The 25,598-nt window shown below is 40.5% G+C and overlaps 1 protein-coding gene across 3 annotated transcripts in view; it reads right to left on the reverse strand.

Moving 5' to 3' along the window:
• Positions 1–25,598, reverse strand: part of GTF2E1 (general transcription factor IIE subunit 1) — a 54,128-nt gene that overhangs the window by 9,031 nt on the left and 19,499 nt on the right. The window lies entirely within an intron of this gene.

Below are 25,598 nucleotides of genomic sequence, written 5' to 3' on the forward strand. Positions count from 1 at the left end.
GTATAAAACCAGGTCAAACATAATGGCAAATGAAATGGTTGCATGGCAATGCAGTTTCAAAAAACCTACTGAACTTCTGCACAGCAGGCTTTTCAGTTTCATCGCTCCATCTGCGAGGACATGCACAGTAGGACCTTACCATATGGTCCACTATGAGGGGAGCAGCACAGTGTAATGACTTATCCTTCCAAGTGCTGGACTGAGAATGTATCGCTGCCTCCTCAGAACACTTACATCCAGAGAGCGATGCCCACAGGCTTCTCGATTTCTCTTGTCCCTGTGTGTTGTGTTGGTTTTTATTTATTTATTATTCATTATGTGATTTATTCTGTGGCACCTATATACATCTACCATAATCTCTCAATACTCCAATGAAGAAAGGAAATTATCTTTTTACTAACAGGGACCCTGAGGCTAGGTCATATCAGGGATATTATACGCTTATGTCTAAAAAATCAGTATTAGAGTCAGTATTGAAGCCTGCTATACCACAGCAATGCTATGTACAAACACAGTCGAAAGAATAGGGTTTGCCCAGGGCACACAGGCATGATGTAAGGAGACAGGCTGGCAAGCCAGGGCTTCTGGTATCTTGTTTTGCTGCTTACACAGATTTGCTAGTCTTGTCACTTCATTTTTCAGTGTACCTCTTTCTCTGCCTGTAAGACAGCGATAAAAACAGACCTAACTTCTTCACTGATGTCTGTGAGGGCTAGACAATGCTTGCACGCTTCTTGGAAAACACACATAACACTGTTTGTGACAGAAGGTAGATCTGTCACCTCTCACCATAGTCTGTAGAGATGCAGTTTTCTACCTCGGCACCATCTGAAGTAGCTTTTGCTGATTGTTTCTCATATTAATGCAAGTTTGTTGTATATGTGGCCTGCAGTATGTACACATTTCCTGCAATAAACTCTCTCTTTAGAAAGTTTGTCTCATCTACGTGTAAGAGCTAGAGCACTGAACAACAGCAGTATGCAAAGTAAAGGATAAGTGGATAAAGTGCTCTTCTCTCCCATCCAAGCATGAAACACTCTGCTTATTTTTCAGGCTGTAAAAATTGCCCCTACCGATTAAAAAAACTGCACATTATATAAGCTGTCAGCCCAGCAAGCACTGAAGCCAAAGTTTGGTCTCCTTATCCCACATCTGAGACTACTGGCATGACAAACTGGCAAACAAGTTGAATCAATTTAAAATAATTAGCACATCTCAGTTCCCCCAATGGACAAAGTGAACAAACACAGGTTAATGAGGAAAACTCTCCTCTTTTTACACCACCCCAAAAGTCCTGTTACGTGTTCCTGAGATAGCTCAGACTTTTCACACTTCCTTCCGTGAAGCCCATGAGTATTTGCAAAATATTAAGATTGTAGGGAGAATGGTTCCAATTCAGAGTACCAAAAAATCAGAAAGTAAATACAGCTCTAATGAAATGGAACTCCTAAAGCTATCATGGATTTGCTGCAACTTGAACTCCTCAGGGTTCTTAATAAGCACACACACACCAAAAAAAGTTAATAGATGAATTAAGAATCTGGGAATGAGTGAAATGACAAGCTTCCTCCATTAATATGCTGATTTTTTTGAGGTGATGCAGCATTTTACAAGAGGTGTGTGTGATTAGAGAACTGGGAAGTTGCCCTGCCATGGCAGATGGCATTTATCTGTTGCAAACCTCTTTCGTTAAGATTTTAAGAGGTTACAAAATGTCACCAGAGCTTTTATGACATAGCTCATCACATCAGAAGTGACACATGTTCCGCACAAATATGAACTGCATGTGACAAACATGAAGTGGAAGCCATCCCAAGGCTGAGAATGGCAACGTTCCCACTCCAATGATGTATTTCTTCCTTCAGCCCTTACACAACTGATTGTTTTCCATTCAAATACACTGCATAAACCAGGACAAGTAGATGTCCTGGAGTGAACAGACAAGAGGCTTTCCTCCATTTTGCAAAACCTAATGGAGAGCACATACATCCCCTCCTTTCCACACATGCTCAGACACTCAACAAACCTCTCTGGCTGCATGTTAAAAGCCAGCCATCTGAAAGAGATCTCCTCATCTGCTCCCAGATTCTCCAGGGCAGATAGACTGGTAATCTGGCTCCCCAAGGCATACTAAAATTAAAGCAGCTCAAGCTCTGAAGTATAGGGCCAGAATATTGAGAGATAATTCCTAATGACTTGATTTCACTTGAGAGAAGGAAAAGGTCAACTGCCCACGCGCATTGCACGCATCATGTCCATGCTGCATCTGCTATAATTAAGAGATTCAACTGGATATAGCCTTCCTAAGTCTGAGCCCTTCTCAAAAGGGTTCACGCTTCATCTCCAGTCCAGCAAGGTGTCTTCCATCCACTCTGTCCTTTGCGATACTGCCCCAGACTCTTGCTACTCTGATTCTTAGAAACCACTTAATTTTCAGCCTAAGCTTATTCCTATTCATTTCAAACCTATTTACTCTTTTGTCAAAAACTGTACCTCAGCTCAGCTAGTCTCTTTTAATCCTTCAGGTATATTTACCAACTGCTGTCTTACTCATCCCTCCACCTTCACTTTGCAAGGCTCAATAAGCCACACATTTTTCTTTGCCTTTTAAAACTGGCCAATCATTGCTCCAATCATTCTATCAGCCCCATTGGGCACTTCCTCCAGTTTGCTCTCATCTTTCTGCTATAAAGCTGAAAGTATACACAAGTGTCCAGATGAGTTCTCCCAAAAGCCCAATGGCATTAGTGCTTCTCTGATAGCCACTGAGACCTTTTAAGATCACAGTGTAACAGATCATGAAAGTGCTGCCTCGATTATCAATGTGTGATTATCGCAAGATCTAGCAATGCTCCCAGGTCCTTCTTCCTCCTCTGTAGTTTCCAGTTGATAAGCTTCACATTTATAGGAGACATCTGCATTAGATGCTAGGTGTGTGACACTGTACTTTATACTATAATCTTTCAACTTCTTTTTATCCCTCAGCCTTCATCCTCATCCAATTATTTATTCTTGACTGCATCACAAAACATTAAGCTAATTTATTTTCAAAATCTCCCACAACGTTCTTTTAGAAGTAGCATTATTACCGTTACATGGAGAGTGAGCTAAAGCACAGATGGCACAATTTCAGAAGTATCTGCTGATTTGAGCAGTACTTGATTTGACATGCCTAAGAAATGCTTTTCTGAAACTTCTGTTTCAGAAAAGAGCATGCAGTGTTTTTCCAATCTTCTTCCAAGCTCTAAAACTGGACATCTCAAATGAGTTAGGAACAACAGCTAATGATAGCCTTTGAAAAGTTTAGCTCAAAATGACTAGTCCAAGATCACACAGAAACTCAGCTGGCCTGAAGGATAAGATCATGTTTCTGTGGCTACTACAAACATTTTCTTCAAGAAATTCCCTCACTCTCACGCTGCACTTTTTTCTTTCCACAAAAAGACAGAAAAAAGTGCATTATATGTGTACAGCTCATCTCTGTTGCTGAGCAAAGCACACATTTTGTGGGGGAAAAAATTACGTGCTAGAGAAAAAGTTACAGGATGTATAAGCAACTTCAGTTTCAGCACTCTCTAACCCCGAGTGCTTCATGTGATGTTAAAAAGAGAGTATTAAGACCTTGAGGAAAGTAGTTTCTTGGGTTCCTACCAAGAGGAAGCCGGAAAAATGCCTCCCACCATGTGATGCTGTGCTGACAGCCATATGGTTGATCTCCAAACCTGAAGCGCTCGGTTCCACACCGGCCTCCATCATGGAATAACAGAGTGGAATAACAGAGAAGATCACAACCTGCTTGTGCTGCGCGACTCGGCTGCACAGGGACCTGGGTTGCCTTGCCAGCTTGCTTCCTGGCAACAACGGGAGGATGAGAAGGAAACACCTTGGGTCCTGTCCTAGCTTCTCAGAAGAAATGTACTTTGTGGGAACCTGCTTTCTTACCTGCTTGCCCCAAGCCTGAGGTTTCCTACCCAGTCCTTCTGATCTGCTCCCATCCCAGTTCCTGGCTTTTTCCCGTTCTGGTGGTCCTGTTCTCACTAGCAAGTCCTGGTCCATCTAGTTCTGCTTTCTCAGTGTGGTTTTCTCTCATGTCTCAGACTTCCCTGTCCAACCTTCTTTTCCTGGGCTGCTTTTTCCAATCCCAGCTTCTCCCCACTCTTGTGGCTCTCTGCCCCACACTCTTTGATCAGCTAATTTTGCTTCTCAACTTTAGCCCCACTCAACAGATTAATTTCCTGTTTCAAACCAGGGAAATTAAAGATCTTTTCACAGCACAACCTGTCATTCAGAATACTCTAACACAGGCAAAGGAATATACATTTCTCCAGTCTCCTCCTCCATTTTCCCATCAGCCCATTCTTCAAAATGGCCAAACAGGTTTTTGATTAAATTTTCCTAAGGGATTTAAACTTTGTTGGATGCATAGAATACAAAACCTCAGCATAAAGTGAGTGTATTACAAAGTTTTGAACAGAACAAAAAACACAGAGCAATTCCTACGCCCGTCCTCCACAAACGATCCAAGCTCATGTAATGGAAATACTTAGCAGTATAAGTAATAGGCAGTGCTGTCAGTACAAATTATAATTAACTTCCTTTCATTTCTCATTGATTTTCAAGATTCAGAGGGCTGTTTACGACAGTAGCTAAAGGCATTTCTCTCCTGAATCATTAAAGACACAAAATAGGAGGCCGAATGGCTACAACAGACCTGGATCATTAGTTAATCATAACATATTCCATAATAGGATGTAAGGATACTCACCTACTAGAAGCAGCAATCTGAGGGTTTAAATTGAAGCAAAGAGAGTTTTAATGCCTTTAATGGACCAAGCTAGTAACAGAGATAATTTTTAAAAGAGTTGATTATACACTGAATTAATGATAATGCAGATTAGACTGTAGGACCTGTTGATCTCTAGTGACTCCCAGACTTACAGACTTCCCAGCCCTCAGTGAACTGTCCTTAGCATCTCAACGAGAAAGCAACCCAGCGTGTCAGAGTGGGAAAAATGTTCCTGCCCCATAGAAAGACAAGTTTCTGCAGATTTTATCATGTAGCTTTCCCTGGCTCCATCTCTATTTTCTCCCCATATTGGAGATCTATAGTCCCAGTACATTTGTATTCACATTTGACTTGCAAAACTCCAGTTGTTTAAGGCAAGAAATAGAGAAACCCACCAATAAAATCTGTCTCCTGAACAACACAGCAATACTGTTTTCTCTTGCAAGTAATTCAGTGTTTCTATGCATGCATTAAAAGAGCCAATTACAGAGCACAGTGTGTTACATAAACTGTAATGCCACATCTCATCTTTCTGAGACAGTTTTCATGGTCCACTGGATCTCAGCTCTTGAGGACACTCCACAGCCTAGGGCTGACTGCAGTCCTCTATCTTGAAAAGTGACACAAAAAGTGTATGTTTTTGTATTAATCCTGTCTGGGATAGTACAGAGTGGTGATGGTACAAGAACAAACACTGGACCATATGTAGGAAATCATAGAATCATAGAATGTCCTGATTTGGAAGGGACCTACAAGGATCATCGAGTCCAACTCCCGTCCCTGCACAGGACAACCCCACAGTTCACACCATGTGTCTGAGGGCGTTGTCCAGTCTCTTCTTGAACACTGTCAGGCTTGGGGCTGTGACACCTCCCTGGGGAGCCTGTTCCAGTGCTCCACCACCCTCTGGGGGAAGAACCTTTTCCTAATGTCCAACCTAAACCTCCCCTGGCACATCTTCCTGCCATTCCCTTGGGTTCTGTCATTGGTCACCAAACAGAAGAGATCAGCACCTGCCCCTCCTGCTCCCCTTGTGAGGAAGCTGTAGATCACAATGAGGTCTCTTAGTCTTCTCCAGGCTGAACAAACTAAGTAACTTTGGCTGCTCTTCATACAGCTTCCTCTCCAAATCCTTCACCAACTTTGTGGCCCTCCTCTGGACACTCTCAGCGTTTTGGGAAGATTTACTAACCCACTTCTGGAATGAGACATCCATCTTTGCCATTGAAACTGAAAACATATCAGTCTTCATCCCAACCATCTGAAAAGGCTTGTTTTAAAATTTCTCACTGTGGAGAAGATAAGGTATATTGCAACTGAGATGAACAACATTGTTCAGAGGAGGTGACGGCACAAAGCCAGAACATGACTGTGATATCTGAAAGCAGAGAAGTGAAAAGTACTTGGGACGGTGCTGCCCAGAGGAGGTGGTCACTGCAGGGGCTGTAGCATGAAGCTGAGTATGCAGCACTCCCGTGAATGGCGCTGCAACCAAACCGGGGCAGTGTTGACCGCTCTGACACTTAGCAGATGAGGCCTGTGCAGAAGTGAATGTGGACTGCTAAATACAGCATCCTGCTCCCCAAACTGACAGATCTCTTTGTAACAGGCTAAGTACAGCATCTACTCTGTCCCTCTCTACCTTACTTGAAGAGGTACTACCAGGTACATACAATTAGGATTATGGGCAAGAAGAAGGATTGCAACAACCAATACTAAAGGCTGCTTGATGCATCCTATTATCAGATCCTAGATTGAAATTTGCTAAAACATCTTTTGTATCGTAATTCTGCTTCAGATGAGCAAGGAAGTGTGTGGAGTGCATATTTATAAAATGTCAAGCACAATGGTTCAGCTAGAAACAGGGCTAGGAACAAATAATGTAACTAATACTGTTATCTGAAGAGAGATTTTTATCTCTCTATGAATTTTTCTGCAGTATGTGAATTCCTAAGAAAGTTGTGTTATCTACTGTTTATAAATGGGATCGAGACCCCAAAATGAAGAAAAATTCTTCTATACTTTCTATGCCCCAAATGCAGATCCAGTTTCTTCCAGGTATGTATATATTCTAGCACAAATGCCACTGAGTCAATAGCAATGAGATCGATACTTCTCAGTATCAGACCATAAGGTTTTAAGACAGTTTTCAGTGAATTAGAGAAATATCATTCGCCTGGGAACAGCTTGTTTTCACTGACCTGTTCAACATCATATGAGACTATACGGTGAAGGCAGGAGGATAAAATGCAGTTCAGCAGCAGCGTTCAACTGTCTAGCCTACATGTATAACAGGTTTGGGAAGAAGTCATATACTTCTACCCTCCAAATCAGCCTTCAAAAAGGTTTAGTCTATGTGAGTGCAGTGAGTGCAAAAACCACTATTTGAGCATACAATTCAACACCATTTCAAGATACAGCTCTGACTTTTGATTACCTGATTTTGAGCCTTAATAATGCTGCTTAAACATTTTTCTTGTTTCATATAGATTCAGAGTATTGAATTGCCCATCAGGTATTAAACAGAGAGTAAATATTTCATTTGGGATTAATGTCAATCAGTTTCTTTTCAAAGCTTCTATTATTGTAATATAAATGTAGCAGACACAGCATTTCAGGGCACTTCTGCAGTAGCACTATTTCTGATTCAGATGAGGTAATTCTGCCAGAAACGTGTTCAAGAGGGTTCAAAACTACAACTTGCCAACATATGAAAAATGATCAAAACAATTTGTTTAAAAAATAAAAACAAGATGGCAACTTAAAAAAAAAAAAAAGAGAGAAAGGCACACTCAAACACAGAGCAGGTTTAGCAACAGATGAAGAAATATATTTTATAATTGCCATTAACAACTGTCTCACTATAATCAGAAGGAAATTTCACTTAGCCAGTGCATATGTTCATGTATTATTTATTCTCCCTGAGAGCAGTGTGTAAATGTATAAAAATTGAGGGACTGGCAGTCCTGGAAAAAGAAGGTCTCTCTCTCTCTCTCTCTCTCTGTTAAGCTGCAGAGCGGATTTTATTCAGGCAGTCACATTATCCTAGGCATAATTTGGAAAAATGGTGGCGCTGAAATGTTATTACAGATGGCCAAGAATAGCATCCAGCACTTGTTCTGGACCCTCTCAACACAAAATGAACCCTGCTGTTAACAATAAAAGTAGGAATTGCTGAGATAAGACACCCTTGGCAACACCTTTGAATACATAGGGACAGCATCGTCCTTCCCTGAAAATCTTGCACTAGGGACAGGGAAACAGAAGGTTTCAGAGGCTTGTTCCAGATCTCCCTGTTTCAGGCAGTGGCAAACATGAAATACTTCCCATGCCTGAGATCCATTTGTTAAACCACACCAGCACTTCTGATTTTCTGGAAGAGATGTGTTCTTTCATGTTTGTTGTCACTACTGAATCCCTTTAGTAACATAAAATGTTTTCCCTGAGGAGAGGGATTTACAACTCTGGCACACCTACTCTGCTACTTGCCCAAAAAGGGCTTCAAATTCAATAGATGGTGGCTCAGAAATGCCAACAACTGAAACCCTTTACTGCCAAATTCTCTTTGGAGTTAATGTGTGGCAAGAAAAATTCCCTACTGCATGAACTTGTTCCACAAAGCTACTAGGGCCGCCAACAGAGAACAATATAGATTAATAAAAAAAAATTAAAAATGTCATTTTCTCCTCATGATAATAAACTCCAGTTAAAAAGAAGGGTACCTAAGGGAACACTCCATCGATGCTGAGACTTTGCATTCCATGCAAATCTGCTCATGTACACACAAGAAATCCATTATTTAAGAACAAAGAGCAAGAACAAAATCCTTAAACCATCGTCCCAAGGCAGTATGTGAAAGGCTAACAGGGCCAATGTCAGAAGCATGCATTTCTATAACTGTGAAACTGTGCTTCAAGCAGTGGCAGGTCTTGGGATGGTAGCAGCAGCAATGGCAAGGAAAAGGAAGCAAGGCAGCGAGCTCCAAGCCAGCACGTTTTTCCCAGCCTTATTTTCAATGGCGTCACACAACGGGCCAACATCAAGAGGACAAACTGCTCTTCAGTCTACTGTCCCCTTTTTGTTTTCTGTGATGATTTGGAGGCTCTTCACAATGAACAAAGCAGGTTTTCCAGAAGCTGGTTACTTAAAACCAGTCTATTATCAAAACAGATCTCCTGAAGGTCTGGAATAGCTCATGGGCAACATCTGCCAGCGGTGTACTGGTGTAAGAGATCATGCTCCTAGCCTGCAGTTTTTGAAGGTGCCTCAGCACTGCAAAAATATACAATAGTATGTGATAAGATTGAGCATTTCTCTCTGATTGACTTTCTGAGATTCACTTTTTGCTTGGGAATATGAAGACTGATGCAACCTAACTTTTTCTACTGAACTAACTTGTATTCTCAGCTACATGAAAAAGATCCCCTTCTGGGACTTGTGCACATACCCTTTGCCTGGAAGTGCCACCTTTTAACTGCTGCCTTGTGCAGTATTTTTACAAATATATGGATTCTTTTCATATTTCTCACATTTTATCACATGAAGCCTCACTTGTTACGTGCCATCAAGAAAAATGAAACATGCATGTATTCTTTTTTTGTACCTTTAGATATTCTTCTAGATAGTCATGCCACACCTTGTCTATTTTCTTCTTAATGCTATGCCTTTTAAAAACCAATTAGTGCAAAAGTTCTTCTTTCTTCTTTACTCTCAAAGGAAATCTCTTTTTCCCCTTCCTTGTGAAAACCAGGCATGCCAAATGAGACACCCCAAGCCCAGTCGTGGCTGGGAAAGGATTATAGTCAAGCCAGATATTGATCCTACCTGCACGGCCCCCTGTATATTACACGGTGCTCAGTGCTGTGGCCAGAGCCGGGATAAGGGAGTGAAGAGAAATCCAAAGAAGTATGATGGCAAAGCTTTCCCCGAAGATGGTGCACTCAGTGCCTGACAGCCCTTCTTCCCTCTCCATCCATGCAGAGCCATTAGAGTGATGGGAGAAGCACTGACAGCTTGGGCAGCACTTTGTGGCTGAGGGAGTGGTGGGCAGGAAGGACCCCATTTTCTCATTAATAGAAGAGAGCAAATGGGAAGAGAAGCTCCTCGGGACTGAGCTGAGCTCCAGACTGCAAGATGGTGCTGAAATGGCCCTGGGGGGAAAAAGTTGGGAGTTTCTAGGAATGCACAGATTCCAGGAGGTAACTTGGAAAACAAAGGGAAGTTAACACAGGCTAAGCCTACAAAAATGTCAGAAAAAGAAAGTAAGGGGCGAGGGGGGGGAGGAATTACAAAGCACCGGATGAAATGTGTGGAAGAAATCGCCAAGGCTGCTCAAATGCTGGCCCATGACACCAAGCAGGATCTCTGGTGAAGCCAGGACTGAGGTCTGGGTTAGTTCTCTCCCATGCTGCCTCAGAGAAAGAAGCAGCAGGGGAGATTTATCTTTTACCTTCCCAGAGAATGATCTATCTGTGCCTTTTCTTTTGACTTTTGCAACGGGAACCGCATGGGCCTACAGAAGTGAGAGGGACTAAAACAACAGCATGGCTTAGTGAGATGGCAAGTGCCATGGGCACATGCTAAAAAACAAGATTACTGCTAACAGCCCTTCAAACACTGAATTCTCACCACTCTCACCCCTGCTACCTGTTTGGAAAAGAGGTGCTGTTTTCAATTATTGCTCTTTTTAGAGGAAAAAGATCTTCTACAGCTAAGGGCAATTTTTGCCTTCTGCACTGCAATGTCTCATCACAGGTTTCATGGTAAAAATAAGTAACGCTCACCAATGGCACCTCCACACTGCAGGGTTTGTACATAACCCTGTCTTACCAGCATCCAACCACTTAAAAAGATTTAAAGAGCAAGGCATCCCATGTGCACACAACTTTCTTTAAACTATCCTCTCACTCCAGCAACTTGCATGCCAAAAAAAGCAGGTTGGAAGGGCAGGGACAATGAAATAAACTAGTTCCAAGAATATTTCGATTATTAAACCACAAGTAAGATGGGACATTTCAGGTGTTAGCGCTGCAAAGTGCTAAGAAACTGGCCCTTCTGAAGTGGCACACAGGAGAACTGGTAAGAAACAAAGACAGCAAGGCTAGTTTTCCAGTGCAGTCTGACCTATACATAACAAGAAATAAGCCAGTGAAGTAATTTATTTTCATTCTCACCATCTGCAACACCAGCAAAAGAACAGGACTTATTAATATCAAGAGTGTTTCAACAGTGTTTCTGACCTAAAGATTGCTGCTGTCACAGAGAACCCGCTAGTGATTTGACATCTCACTCATGGAGCTGTTAAAGAGATACTGATGAAGCTTATAGTAACGCCAGACAATGCAATAAAAGCCTCCTTGACATCTGCAAATTTTGAGAGTCCAGAGGGACCACCTCTCTTTATGTCATTCTCTCTTATTTCTGTTTTAAATTCATTTCTTCTTTCTTTCTACTGCTAGCATCTCAAATTAGATCACCTGAAAAATAAGAGCTTAATTCAGCCTTGCCTTGTCTTACCCTCCTTGTTAGAGAGCCCTCAGATTATTTTGCATAGGAAATACCTCTTTAACAACCTAAAACAGCACTACCATTTAAAAAGAAAGTATAAAAGAGAAGAAGAGCAGTTAAAATGTGAAGAAATAGCAAATTTCATCCCATCTTTTGTATTTTATAATGTATGTTTGTGAATGTGCTATTTAAGGTAGACTATGTGGACCTGACAGTCTTAGGAAAAAAGTATTTAATATATCACCTGAAATGTCTTCCAAAACAAAAACATAAGTTATCTATAAATAATGTCCCAGCAAAATGTATCTTTGGACATCAGACTGGATGTACACTGAAAGGAGATGCCATGACAAGTGGCCTGGACAACAGAAGCTAAAGGCACAAAATAAGAAATTTAGTTTAACAAATGTTACTAAGTTAACAAAATAGACTAACAGGTTATCTGATTTGCTGTTGATTTCCATTAGAAAAACAATAACCAAAAATGTACTCCCTATTTCATAATTTGACCAACTCTACTAAATCTGACATAATTTCATTAACCTCTTCAGTCAAACAGAAAAAAAAAAAAGGTAGCACGGATAAACTACTCTTCAGATCGCTAAAACATCAAAAGTCTGGAGCTGTACCTCTGATTTTGCCTTTAAGTTCAATGGGTTGAGTCAGCTTTTGCCTTGTCTGTTTTCTGAGTGTAGAGAGAATTAACGTTTGCGAAGTGTTTTGGGCACAGCAAGTGTCAAGTCATTTCCTCTGACACAGACCACAAACCCAAATCAGGTGTATCCATGGATAATGTTTCATACTATACATATAGACAATGCTTGTGAAGGTCCCAGAAACCTCTTAAATGTTTTTATTTGTGATGATCTACAATTTCACCCAGCCAAAAGCAAAAAGAAAGCGACCAGGTTTTCCAAGTTGCTGTTTAGGAGCTAAGCACACCTGTGGATATATAAAAAAGTATGAGTACATTTTAAAAAACCCGAACACACAAAACCAACCAACCAACCAAACAAACAAAAAAATTCCTTTTTTTCTTTACATATAGTCTTTTCTCTACCTGTAACTTCTCATATCTTCAAAAACAACTGCTCTCTGATAACTCATTTTTCAGAGCTGCTTCTCTCCTCTTCCTTCCCTTTTCCCAGGGGGAGCAGTGGCTCCACTGATCATGTGCAACAACAGCTCCTGATTAATTCTGATAGACAACCAGCAGTTAGCTGGCACATCATCATCATCGCCCTAGGATGAACAATAATCTGCCTCACCATCTGCTCCCAGATTTATTTTTAACCAGGCATTGCTCCCTCCAGTGCGGCGAGTGCGGCAGGAACAGCACCCTGCCCCCTGGAAGCGCTGTGCTGTGGGGTGGGGGGACATCCAGTCGTGTGCCACTGAGCATCACAGTGGATAGGAAACAGATGGATCAATGCGCAAAAGGAAGGAGGAAAGGAAAATTGCTTCTTCTCTGTAAGGGCAAGCTAGTGCCTGTTCTCTTCCAGCAGACAGGAAGGGCCTGCTGGTTTTTAAGTTCTTTGAGCAGGTTTCGTAATATTAAATGGTCCAAGGTGGCAGAAGTAGGGGGCGGTGATTTATGTTGACCATGTACTGATGGGAATATGCTTCCCCGCGTTTACTGAAGACTGTGCAAAATTCCAATGTAAAAGCTTTTTTGATCGCTTCAGTTCACCTCTGAAAGTTAAAACTATACAAGGTTCACAGACAGCTGTGCTGTTGTGCCAGTTAGTCTCAACCCACGACATTCCTTGTGTAGCGTGGATGTCATTCACAAACTTGCTTTGAAGAGGAGAACCAAGACATTCCATGAGCACAGGAAGCGAGCTGGGAGCCATGGGAAGCACACAAGCACAGGTTGCAAGTGGGAAGGCAGCGAGGAGGTTCATTTTGTAACTGCATAGCCCTGCTCACTGCTTCTATGCTCACTTTTAGGTACAGAAGTACAAGTCCAGGAGGTGACAACTGCATTGTCACTGTGGATGTGCCACTTCTGAGAAGTGCCGCTGTCACCAGCAAACCACTGCAGGTGGATGATGACATATTTGGAAACCAATGTCACATTGTAATACAGACTTTCAAAGTAATCAGGTGGAGGCTAAAGCTTTGTGCAGCTGGTGGAGTGAACTACCTATCTTTGATATTCTGTCAGCAAGATCTGATGACTGCACCACAGAAAAGAGCGAACTGTTGTAAGCAGTCTTTGCGATATGAACAAGAATTATCAAACTCTCAGAAAGACAAGCAGAGTAGCTATGAGGGATGTGAGAAAGAGTAGAAACATAAAGGGACCTTAGCAGGTCTCCGGTTCAGCCTCCTGTTCAAACCAGAGCTGGCTTTGCAAAGAGACCCAGAAGCTCATGACTTCATCCAGGCCATGTCTCAAAACCTTCCAAGGGTGGAGACCGCACAATCTCTCTGGAGAACCTGCTACACTACTTGACCATCCATCCTCATGGTGAAAAGGTCTTATATTGGGTTGAAACCCCTCTTGTTTTGATTTATGCCCATTGTCTCTTGTCCCCCTACCAGGTACTACCGTGAAGAGTTTGGCTTTATCTTCCTGGTAGTCTTGTCTAAGCGCTTAAAGACAGCTATTAGATGCAAAGCAGTCTGATGCTGGGCTGTCCTGCAAAACTTCTTATAAGCAAACCGGGGAGAAAGGATAAAGATGAATTGACACTAGGAAGGATGCACAACTGAAAAATATTCTCACTGAGCAGGTATCAGTAATTCAGTACGAGCTGGGACAACCCTATGAAGTGAGGCCTTGATGACAGTTAATATTTTCTACTGACTGGCGGATAACTAAATTTTGTGAATTTAATTCAAAATTTAGATGGCAGAAGGAGTTACAAATGCTTTGGGAGACAATTGCAATTCTAAACGGAGAAATGTTTGGAATAAGTATTATAAAATTCAGTAGAGACAGGTATAAAATAGTGAACTTGAATTTTAAAAAAAAAAGGAGGGGGGCAGAAAGGGAAATTGTTTCGGCAGCACACTGTAGAAAACCTCAAGTTTATAACAAAGGACAGAACCAGGAACCAACAGTATTGTGCTGAAAAGAAAATAAAAGAAAATCTGGCTGATGTGTATATTAATAACTATGTCATGCAAAGCATGAGACAACAGTATGTTATCCTGCTTTACTCTGCCCTGCGAACATCTCTGCTGATAAATTGGATGCAGCTTCAGATCCCACACTTGAAGGTGGGGATTGACTGCAACAGTTCCAAAGGAACAAAATGACACAGCTTAACATGTTTAATCAGGGGAAAAACTGGGAAGACAGACTTGTTTCGTTTTAAGAAGGTGGTGGTAGGGAACAGCAAATTTTAGATACTTAGTATGTTACAGTAATGAAAACGGTGACAAACTGTTCTTCAATTTCACACATACACACAAAAGATTGATTACTCATGGCTTTAGTCTGGGGTAAAAAAACCCTTTAGGTTAGGATATTAAGAAAAACAGAGGATAAGAAGCACTGGAATTTGCTACCGTGGAGGTTAAATTTAGCCCATCGTCCTATTCTAAAGCAGGATATCTCTTCTAGCCCTGCACTGTATCTGAAAATGGCCTTCAGCACATTCTGAAATGCAGATATCTTTTATTGTATACTCATTCCCTACTTCGTACCTACTTTTCAAAGGAGAAACAAACATAACATTTTTAAAGCCATAAACATAAAATTGAAAATCCAGTATGAAAAAATTAAACAGAGCTTCCCTCCCACCACTGAGGGCTGTTTAATAAATAAGATTGCTAATAACAGATTTCCTTGGAAAATTTGATTCTGCATCATCGTTCTGGTTCACAAACAAATGTTTTATCTCTTGTTTTAGGCTTTCTTCTGTACATTTTAATCAACAGATTGCCAATCTTAGGGTATGGTTTTCCTCTATGCTTATGCTGAAAGCCAGTAAGCCAGGGTCACAGAAACTGAAGGATCCCAAACTGCACTTCTGGAGCCCTGCACTCCTTACTGAAACATCAGTGGTACAAAAACAGCATCCGGGTTCAATACGCAAACTCCATGCAACAGCGTGCACACAGACAGAACACCTGGTCCTTTTAGAAGACACTGGAATCGTGGCAAATGATCAGGTCAACTGCCATTTTGCAAGCACAGCAGTCATTTGAGAGCTGTGAGATGTACCTTTCCCTCGCTGCAGGAAGCAACAACATCTGAACAGCTGCACAGTGTAGTGATCCCAACCAGGAGGCTACTGCACACAGTCAGTGATCCACAGCAGAGTCAACCTGAGCAGCTGCAGGGCTGTGCTATGCTGTATATGCCACTTGGCCTTCAGGCCCGTGCTGCACATATACGCTGCCCGCTGGATAAACTTGGCCAGTTAATCATACCAGAGGACTCTCTAGGCAGCTGTCACACCTGTATCACCCCATCATGTCTTTAAGTGAGGCAGGATGCTCTCATGCAAACTTTCTTTCACTCAACAGCAGAAATTATTAATAAAATTCTCTTCTGAGAAACTCCTGTAAGAACACTGAAGATCATCATGCCAGCGAACCTCTCCACGGGTGGGGTTCTGCACACTGTGCTGTGCCCTCACTGGAGTTCAGAGATGTAAGATTGTCCATTCTCCCTTCTTTTTAGTTCCAATAAATGATATTTTATTCAATATGTCACAGAGTCTGAGTGCCTTTTTTACTAGGATCATAGCAAACACTTGTACCAGTGCTTTACACAGATCCTCTGCTAACCTGTTTAAGTAAAAAGTCACAGTAGCGTTTTTTACTTTAACACAATATTTCATGTCTGGCTTGGCACTGAACATCTCATTATGCTCTTGTCCTGTTTTCCCAGTCTCCATCATGTGCGGGCTGAAAGAACGGTATAAAATTGTAGGCTGATTCCTATGAGAAATGCTTCATCTCACATTCTTTGTTATTGCTGCTAGCACTCTCAGAAGGTGGGTACATACACATCCTTTGGGAGACTCTGGATAGAGTGAAGTTGCTGCTTTCCAAGTGGCCTGAAAGAGAGCTTAATCCAGCTTGAATTATTTTGAGTGATCACCACTGAAAAAAACCCAGATCAGTAACATTCTTGATCCTTTGCACTTTTAAACAGTTTCAGGGGTGAAAACAAAAACTTAAGATGAGGAATGTTACCAAAAAACATCTTCACACTCAAAACTCTGTCCAGAATCTGAGCCAAGATATGTATTATCTCAGTTGGCTGTGATTTTTAACAAATCAAAATAAAGCACAGTAGAATAATGACTAGCACAAAAATTATTCTAAGATCAAGTGTCAGAGTTTGTTTTTATAAATAAAAGGGCTTTTCAATTAATAGTTTTCCTAATGTAAGTTAAAACCTATTATTTTTGTAGGACAGTTAAATGTCTCTTGTGGAGAAGACTGTTCTATACAAGAGTTTAACACAGACTAGACCATACGTGAGCTTAATTTCAACATGTGCCAGTTAAATAGGTCTTCCAGAATCGGAGGACGAAACTGGCATTCATATGGTGCATATGACAGCTGGAGAGGACTCTTCCCACTGCACTTAAGTCACAAGGTTCCCTTTATTGCCTCGGTCTCTGATTCTCACCCATAAGCTTTCAGCCTGCCTGTGGTTATTCCTCAGAGGCAGCTCTTCACACTCCCTCCATCTCTTGATGTAGAGGACAAACCCTTCCACCCTTCCTTCCTTCCTTGCCTGTCCCTTCTGAACAGCCTGTAGCCATCAATCACCACACTCTAGTCATGGCATCTGTCCCACCAAGTTTCAGTAAAGGCCACTAGGCTGTAATCTTCTAACAGCCTGGTGGCTTCCAGCTCCTGCTGTTTGTTGCCCATGCTGCGTGCATTGGTATAGAGACACTTGAGCTGGGCTGTCAGTGGTGTTACCTTCTTAGCAGAACAGCCCTTAATTCCTTTTAAGTATTTCATTGGTGTTTTCCTGTTGGCCTCTATCTGCTTTAAGTTAGGGAAGTCAGGGAAGATCAATACCTTGTCTGGTATCAATGTCCAATGTTTGGGAGGAATCTCTCTCCCCTTCCCTCCCATTTATCCAGTTCCAGCATTTTGTAAGGTACTGCAAATACATTTTCAAACAAAACCAGTGTTGAGGATAATTTTGGCTTCCTTCAAAAGTCTTCAAAAGAGTAAAAAAGTTATCTGTATCAGTTTCCTGAGCAGTATTCCATTCTTATTTTAGCAGTACTAACTAATGAAGAGTGCCACCCTACATTTGATATTTTGCAGCACAGGCAGATGAAAGGTTTTACAGTTTCAAACTGTGACTTGAGAAAGAAAATAACAATATCCCAGCCTTTCAAGTTTTCTCTGAGGATGAGAGTTTGAAAGCCTGAACTCAGAGTGTCTTCCTGAGTTTGTCACCAAGTTATTTCCAATTAGGAACACATCATTAACATATCCATGCAAATCATGTTTACAGATGTATATAACTTTGCAAGACCTCATCGTAACACTGACAGTTATCATCATTAGAGAAGAACATTATTGTCACAGTTCTTAGTTCTTTTTAATAAATTAACTTTGTTGCAAATAAGTGTCGGCATATTTTATTATTATACATGAAAATACAGGTTAGTGCAAGCGTACACTGTCTGACAGCATACAAGGCAGTAAACTCATTTGCAGAACACCGATATCTTGCACTTCTTTTGAAAAGAAAGGGCATTTGTATGTTGTGTCAGATGCATACATACAGAAGAAATTAAGTTGAAAAATCTACCTTAATATTGCTAATTTACTGATGCTTGAATATCAGTTATCCACTCTTTTTCAATCAAAGCCAGAAAGCTCCAATACAATTCTGTTTAGATCTTTCATGCCTATCACTAAAGCAACTTGTGGAGTCCAACATCAAGAAATTTTCTTCTTGGCCTCCTGGAATATATACGTTTTTGAAAAATCGCACAGAAATAGTATTCTGAGTACTTGTCTGTTCTTGTATGAAATGTACTTTTTTACAGAGAGAGTTTCCATCAAAAATTTCCCTTTGACCCTCAGATCAAGGGTCTTTCCTTATTTGCACAATCAAAGATCATCCCTTCACTTTTGCATCAGCTTTCCTTCTAATAAAAAACTCTGACTTTCCTAAATATTTTCAAATTAATTTTGCCTCATTCACAGCAATCTGGGGAATGAAGCAATTTGTTCTGGTTCCATCTGAACACACAGGGACCTGGGGATGTTTTGCCTTAGAGCTACAACTAAATGAGGTGAACAGAGAATAAAAACAAACCCCCAAATCACATAACCTTGCTCTGCTGGCACCTGCACCAATTGCTGCACCAAGAAAAGCTGAGGTTTTATTGGGAAACCGGCACAAAAGCAAGCACAGGGTTATCACTGCAATCCCAAACCAGAATATTCTCAGTTCTCCTCAGGCACAAGACGAGGAACAGCACTACAAAGTTAGTGGCGTCCTCTTCTGTGTGCTCCAAGGACTACGTTTCAGTGACTTTCAGCTAGTTCATAATTTGAAAGTCACAGCCATCCCCATTTAATATATTCATTGTATGCCTGATGCACATCCAAAGAGATTCATAAAAACACTGTGATACAGGTCAAAGATGCAAGAGAAATCCGTCTGCATTTCACAACAAAGTGTTCAGTACCTATAAAGGATTTACTTCAGGGTCAAGGAAAGCAAGACAAAAGATTTCAGTGGAAGCAAGAAGAAATATTCAGATTTTTGACGAAAGCAGTCAACAAGAGATCAAGATACTTTATTAAAATCCATGCAAGTCTTCTAAAGAGCACAAAACACTGGCTTTCAAATTTATAAACAAATCCAATTTAACCCTTAAAGAACAATATTATAATGCTCTGGATTAAAATAAAATAAAATAAAACAAAAAGAATCAAAGACAAATACTCTGACACTGGGCAACAGACTGGAAGTTATCCTGAAAGGGTATGGAAGAAATGTGAAGCTCCAGCTCATTGATGTCCAAAACTTTTTTGATTGCACAGCCCATCAGTAAAAAATTTGAGCACATACCCTCAATATAAAGGTATTTACTTACAAATTGCACACATGTACTACTGTACTAATATGTACATTAGAAAACAAACATAGAAATAGAATGAGATAGAGATGAAAAACTAGTTTACAAGTTTTTTATTTAATGAATGGTACAAAAATATTTTCTTCGTACACCCCAAGGGACTGTTTTGCATGCACCCCACTTTGGAGACTGCTGCAGACGGCCTTTTCTCCTCCTTCCTGCTCCCAAGAAGAGTATCTGCTCTCTTGCACCTCAGTGAGGAACAGCATTTACCTTGAGCCCATGCAGAGATCAGCAGCTATGATGGCAGCAAGCCCATGACTGGCATTCAGGATTTGGAGAAGGGTGGAGGAGAGCTGAAACTCACTGTTCATCTTGTTAGGGATTACACTTCATAACACACTCAAGGAAAACTGCATGTTGGTGGAAGCCAAAGCATGGAAGAGAATTTACTCATCCTGAGGGAAATTAGTAGGAACATGAATTTTTAGAGGGGAAAAAAAAAAAAAAAAAGTCAGCACAGTCTTAAAGTTTTGGAGAAGCTAAAGGATAATGGGAAAAATGGGAAGCGATCTATTTTGATCAGGGGAGGATGTTCAACGGTTTTGTATGCTCGGCAGCAAACTAAAGAAACATAGCCCAGATAAATTCATCAGAAAATGACCGCGTAACTGGTAGAGAACAGCCTTAGTGAGTGTTTCAAGGGTCTATCCTGGTTCACTTATATTTCAGTACTTTCTACTAAACATTTTGGTTGTAGAATTGTATATGCAATATACTAATGAGACAAAATTAGAAAAGGCAGCAAATCTTTGGTAGAAGACACAATTGGAATGAAAAACAGTCTTTTTAAACTACAGAAATTGTCAGCATTCAACAAGATTATGTTTACTAAAGACGAAAGCATCCCACTTTTCTTATTATTAACCCATACCAGCGCTTTACCTTCTATACTGCCTACAGAAGACCACTGTGAGCATCATAAGGCATCTTAGGACTGGCAGAATAAGGATGAAAACAATATATCATATAACTGTTCAGACACTGCAATGCTGGGGCAGTTATAATAACCTACACAGACAAGATCAAGCCTATGCTTGTGGCTGTACCTCTAGGGTTATTCTCAAACAAGGTAACTCCTGAGTAAGATACCAGTTACAAGCTTTAACTGCTATAACCTGAAAAGAAAAAGAATATCATAAAATATATACAAGGATTTTATAACACAGCTGACAGAGGTTCCTAATTGAAGAGTCGTCACAAGTTAGGGGATCAGTGTTTTTATACTGAGAAATTGTACAGCATACCTGCAAGCAAACACTGCCATTAAAGAAAGTCACTTCATATAGCCTTCAAAAAAATACATCAGCAAATACTTATTTGAAATTTTCTGTCGCACAAATTCTGATACAGGCAGTGAGCGGACAACAAAAAAAACAACTACATTAATTAATTCTCAGATACAGATTTCCAAAACCGACTTCCTGTCTCTCAGCATTCAGAAGCTTACAGGGTCTTAATGATCCTTTCAAAACTGATTATAAACAAACATACGGACATTAATTGCAAATCTCTCAGCTCTCACAGGGAGTTTCAAATAGAAGGCTCACCGTGCTGTTTACTTGCTTTTGCTTTCCCTCTCCTTAAGTACGCACTCATGCTTGGTACCACAAATGCTTCAATCGGAGCAAGCAGAATTGGCACCACTCCAAACTAAATTGCCATCTTGCTGTTAGAAATGCACTGTGCACAGATTTAACTTGTATTTTACCAGATTTGACATAAGTGAGCTAATAAATAAAAATTCAAATAAAAAGGAGTTCACAGAAACAAGCTTATTCCTTTCCTCTACAGGTGGAAGAGCAGCAGTGCCCCAATGAACTTGAATTTGTGACACAGCTCATCATCTGTACTCTGAAGAGAGGGAAGCAGGGTAAAAAAAAGATTCATTTTTGCCAAAGACAACAAAGTCTCTTTAAATATAAGAGAAGACAGAAGGACAGATAGACAGAAGAACATAAAAAAATTTGTAAACCCTTGTTTATAATTTTTTCTTCTAGTTAAATATAAAGGTGAAATTTCGGAACAGCGCTGAAGACTAGCAGATGCTCATTGGTATTTCTGAGGCATCAGTCCTTTTCACGTGGGATCTGGAGGCTCACAGCTGTACAAAACTGGAGATCTCCAAAAATACTTGGTAAGAAAAATTCTGCTTCTAAAGCTGTTCGTCTAACCGGACAAATCAAACAAGTGTGAAGAAAAGGTACTATACATTTCCCATTTTGAAGATGGAGAAAGTAAGTAGTCGGTCATAAAGCCATGCAAGTATGCAGTACAAGGGCTCATGCCCAATGTATCAACCTGCAAGTTCTGTTTGGTATCCAACTGACAGAGTCACCCAAGGGAAAATCTAGGAGGATCCAAAAGTTGCATGCTGATGGGGGCATGGGTCAAGCTCAGGCTTAGTCACACTTAGTTCTACAACTGAAGCTGTTAGTCCCTGCCTTAAACTGTAACCACTGCGGTCTTGACAACACACAAGGCAGCAAAACCTTAACACTCAAACTGCTGAATGTGTAGTACAGATTCAGGTGATGATTAGGATTAAATTTTGGAAGCAAATATTAAACTGTTGAGGAGCACAGCAGCCTTCGTTGCTCGAAAGCAGCAAGTTCTTGTCTGCTTTACAAGTTACTGCTTTTGTGGGTCATTTATTAATAACGCTTTCAGCTCCAGGCAGATTAAGATGAAACACTAAAGCATTTAGCAGTGGCAAGACCCTTTGCCAAGAGGAAGGACTAGAGGCAGGACTAAGGAACTCGTTCCTCAGCAAAAACATTCCACTCTGGACACGCAAACTTCATTTATCACATAAAAATGTTTGGGAGATGGTAAGCAGGCTCACCTGTGTGTTGAGCACACAGAGATCTCCTCAAGTTAAGTACTTTAAAATCCCCCAAAGGATCAAGTCAAGCACAGAACCAGCCCAAAGTCTTCTGAACATTTTAGCTTATATAACATCAAATACAGCAGGTGAGGATTATTTCCTCTTCCTTCATCAGCTTCTCTGACATTTTAAAGATTTTTACCTCAATATTTTTATACACACATATCAGCCAATGTAATTACAACTGTTACTGACTTCTCATATGAAAAACATGTGGGGTTTGTTTTTAAAATTGATGTAGTCTGTTTGCAACAATAATCATATATCCCTCTGACCTTGTATACAAAGCAGGAAGAACCACTGAGACTGCCATCTTTCCGTTTCAGCTTGAGTGAAGCGTCACAAATCACCTAATCCTTTGTCTTTTTTGGTCAAGTTACATCCTTGTCCTCCACTTACTGCAATATCCTGCATCTGCTTCTTTTTGGGCTGGAGGGTAGACAAGCAAACCCCTTTTTAATCAGTTTCACCAGCTCAGTGCAATTATTATGGAAATTAAAAAGCAGGTCTCTCTTCTCTCAAATCCAGTGAATTACATCCAGAAGTTGCTAATCTTCTATTCGCAACTTAAAACCACAGTATTCAAGTATTCCCACAATCACAGACATTAGAGTTTGCATACAAAAGTCATGCAGTAAATCTGCTAAATTGATTTATCTACCTGTCAATAGGATTGTTTTCAGAAGCACCGTATTTTAACCCTTTTTCTCAGCCTGAACTCAGCAAGCTGGATCATACTGTTGAAGACTAACAGCAAAGGCAACACAGAAAAGACAGCTTGCCTTAGCTCCACCTGTAAGTACAACCAAAGAATCTGTATTAGCCACAACTAAGTCCCCAGGAACAAGCAGAAGAATAACAATAAAAGCATTAAACAGCCCAGGAGGAAGAAAAATTTTGACTGCAAAGAGGGAAAATTCTTCCCTGGTGCAATTTTAGACTGGCTTTATCAGAGAGATTTTGTATTATTGAGCTTTCTCCTATGCTGCCAAAGCTGCTGCCTATTTCCCTCCTACATCCAGATTTCCTTTAATCATTGAAGACAGGATGCTGTGTTCTGACGAAATGCCTTTCCTGGCCATCCCTGGTGGAGGGAATTAAAAGCCTTGCCAATCCTTTTGAAATGCAAATCTTCACCAAGTAGGTTTCATGCCTCTTGCTATTGTCGCCTCTCCCTGAGGAGCACAGGTTAGGTGGAACAGTGAACAGTAGACCGTTTACTTATCTTCCAAAATGAATATCATCTTGCACTTGTGATCCCCTAATCTCCCAATTTTCATTCTCCTCTTCCCTCCTCAGCAAATCTCACATTTTTCAAGCAAAAGAGCTTGTTACCTCTAGATGGAGAAACAGATTGATCGTCCTGCAGCAAAATCATTAATTCTCCTATCTGCATAGCCAATACAGCTCGATAGAATTTCTTTCTTGAGTTATTAACTATTTCTGTTACATGTTGAGACCTTAACAGAATAAACATTCAATCTAAATGCTTTTTGTGTTATTAACAAAAAAAAATATTCTTCTGCCCTTTTTTTGGAGAGCACAGACAGGGGAAAAATATTTTAATTAAAAAGGACTACAATTAGAATGAGTAAGAAGCACACAGACCAATAATCCAATATATGACAGGAGAAGATACTGAACCTGACCCTCTGAGAGAGCAAGTAATTGTCAATATGAAGACTCCTTGCGTAGTTTGGTTCTTTTGATTCAATTTCAGCCCACAGTTGTGGGGGATGATGCAGAGAAAAAAGACTATTATTTCCAGAAGGAAAAGATAAAAGTTTTGTAAAACAGGACAAAACTCTCCAGATAAAAATGTACACTGCAAAATGTTCTCCTGAAGTCAGTGATGAGGGCTATATTGAATTACTAGAATGGTTAAAGCAAGACTGAAATTACAGTTCAAATACATATTTATGAGCAACTCTATACTGACAGAAGTGGAGTTCAGAGCATTTTTTTCTCTACTTTAGGAAGAGAAATGAAGAACTTTATACTATTCAACAATGATAGATTAGTATTGGTAAGAACTTACAGACTCTAATATTGAACTTTCAACAAATTCATACTGAAAATTTAATGTTCATAGCTGATTACTGATGTGCAGCATTCTTAACAATACAAACCCTACCTTATTTTTGGCTTTATTTTGTAATGGGACTAGAGGAAAAAAAAGAAAAAAAGAATATATTACCTACATGCATTCCCAGTTTCACCTATTTATTCCTCAGAAAACATGGTTGGCAAGAAAAAGAATGAGCACTATTGCTTGTGGAACACTTTGACCCTTCAAATATTTTACATACGAATGTGTTCAACACCGGTGTATACTGCTGGTTCTCTATTTCAGTTCTGCAAGTTTTATATACATGAGGCTGTCTGCACTTCTGATTACAGAAAGCAATGACAACCAATACGCAGTCTGTGAGCAAGAAAGGACTCTCTAGAAGAATTCGCACTCCTGCTCCTCCTTTTGAGTTGCTTTGCCACAGGCGTGCGGATCTGGCCACGTTTAAGTACAACTACCAGAGCCCTATAGTTGGCTGCCTCACAGGTACAGAAAGAATATTTCAGAGACAATATTCCAATACATACACCTAACCTTTTTGAAATGTGCAACTGCTTCAGACACAGTGAAAGATCAAGCTTTCTTGTTCAACAGAAGGCTAGCAGAAGCAAAGTCTCTTCATAACTCTGTAATCCACACAGAAATCTCTGGATGAGTCTCCCAAATGCTGCCTACATTTCTCCTACATTTCTCCATATACTATACTGACATTACCTTTATCTACAACACTGACATGCATACAGCTTCACAGCAGTTGGCCACTCTTTTGGAAAACCAGCTGCTGAATTTCTCGTACCAAAACATCACAAGAGGTAGAAGGAACCAGCAACTCCATATGAAGATTAACTTCAATATTGCTTTGAACTTGAGATTGCCATCCACCACATTTAAGAACCAGATTGAATCTGGCAGGGACACTAAAGTTCTTATTCTTGTGAATGAAAGGAAGCAGATTTTGTGTGCTGGCAGAGCATGTGTGGACGGCAAATGCAAAAAGTATATGTTTGTCATGTAGGGGGATGGCATTACTGCCAGCTATCAAGCATTTCCATCAGGGCACCTGCTGCAGTTCAACTTTGCATGCTCTTGCAGGCAACTTTTTCCTCACAATATTCGGCTATTTTGAAAACTGGCTGCCAGAAACTACCCTCATTGCAGCCCCTGAAGCACAACTGATCAGCTTGCTATAGAAACCCTATGTTTCTCACTCGCTTATACAACTGATATATCTTGGTAAGCTGGGAAACCAGTCTGAAC

Source organism: Streptopelia decaocto (assembly GCF_964273445.1).
Source record: "Streptopelia decaocto genome assembly, chromosome: 1".
Taxonomy (NCBI): domain Eukaryota; kingdom Metazoa; phylum Chordata; class Aves; order Columbiformes; family Columbidae; genus Streptopelia; species Streptopelia decaocto.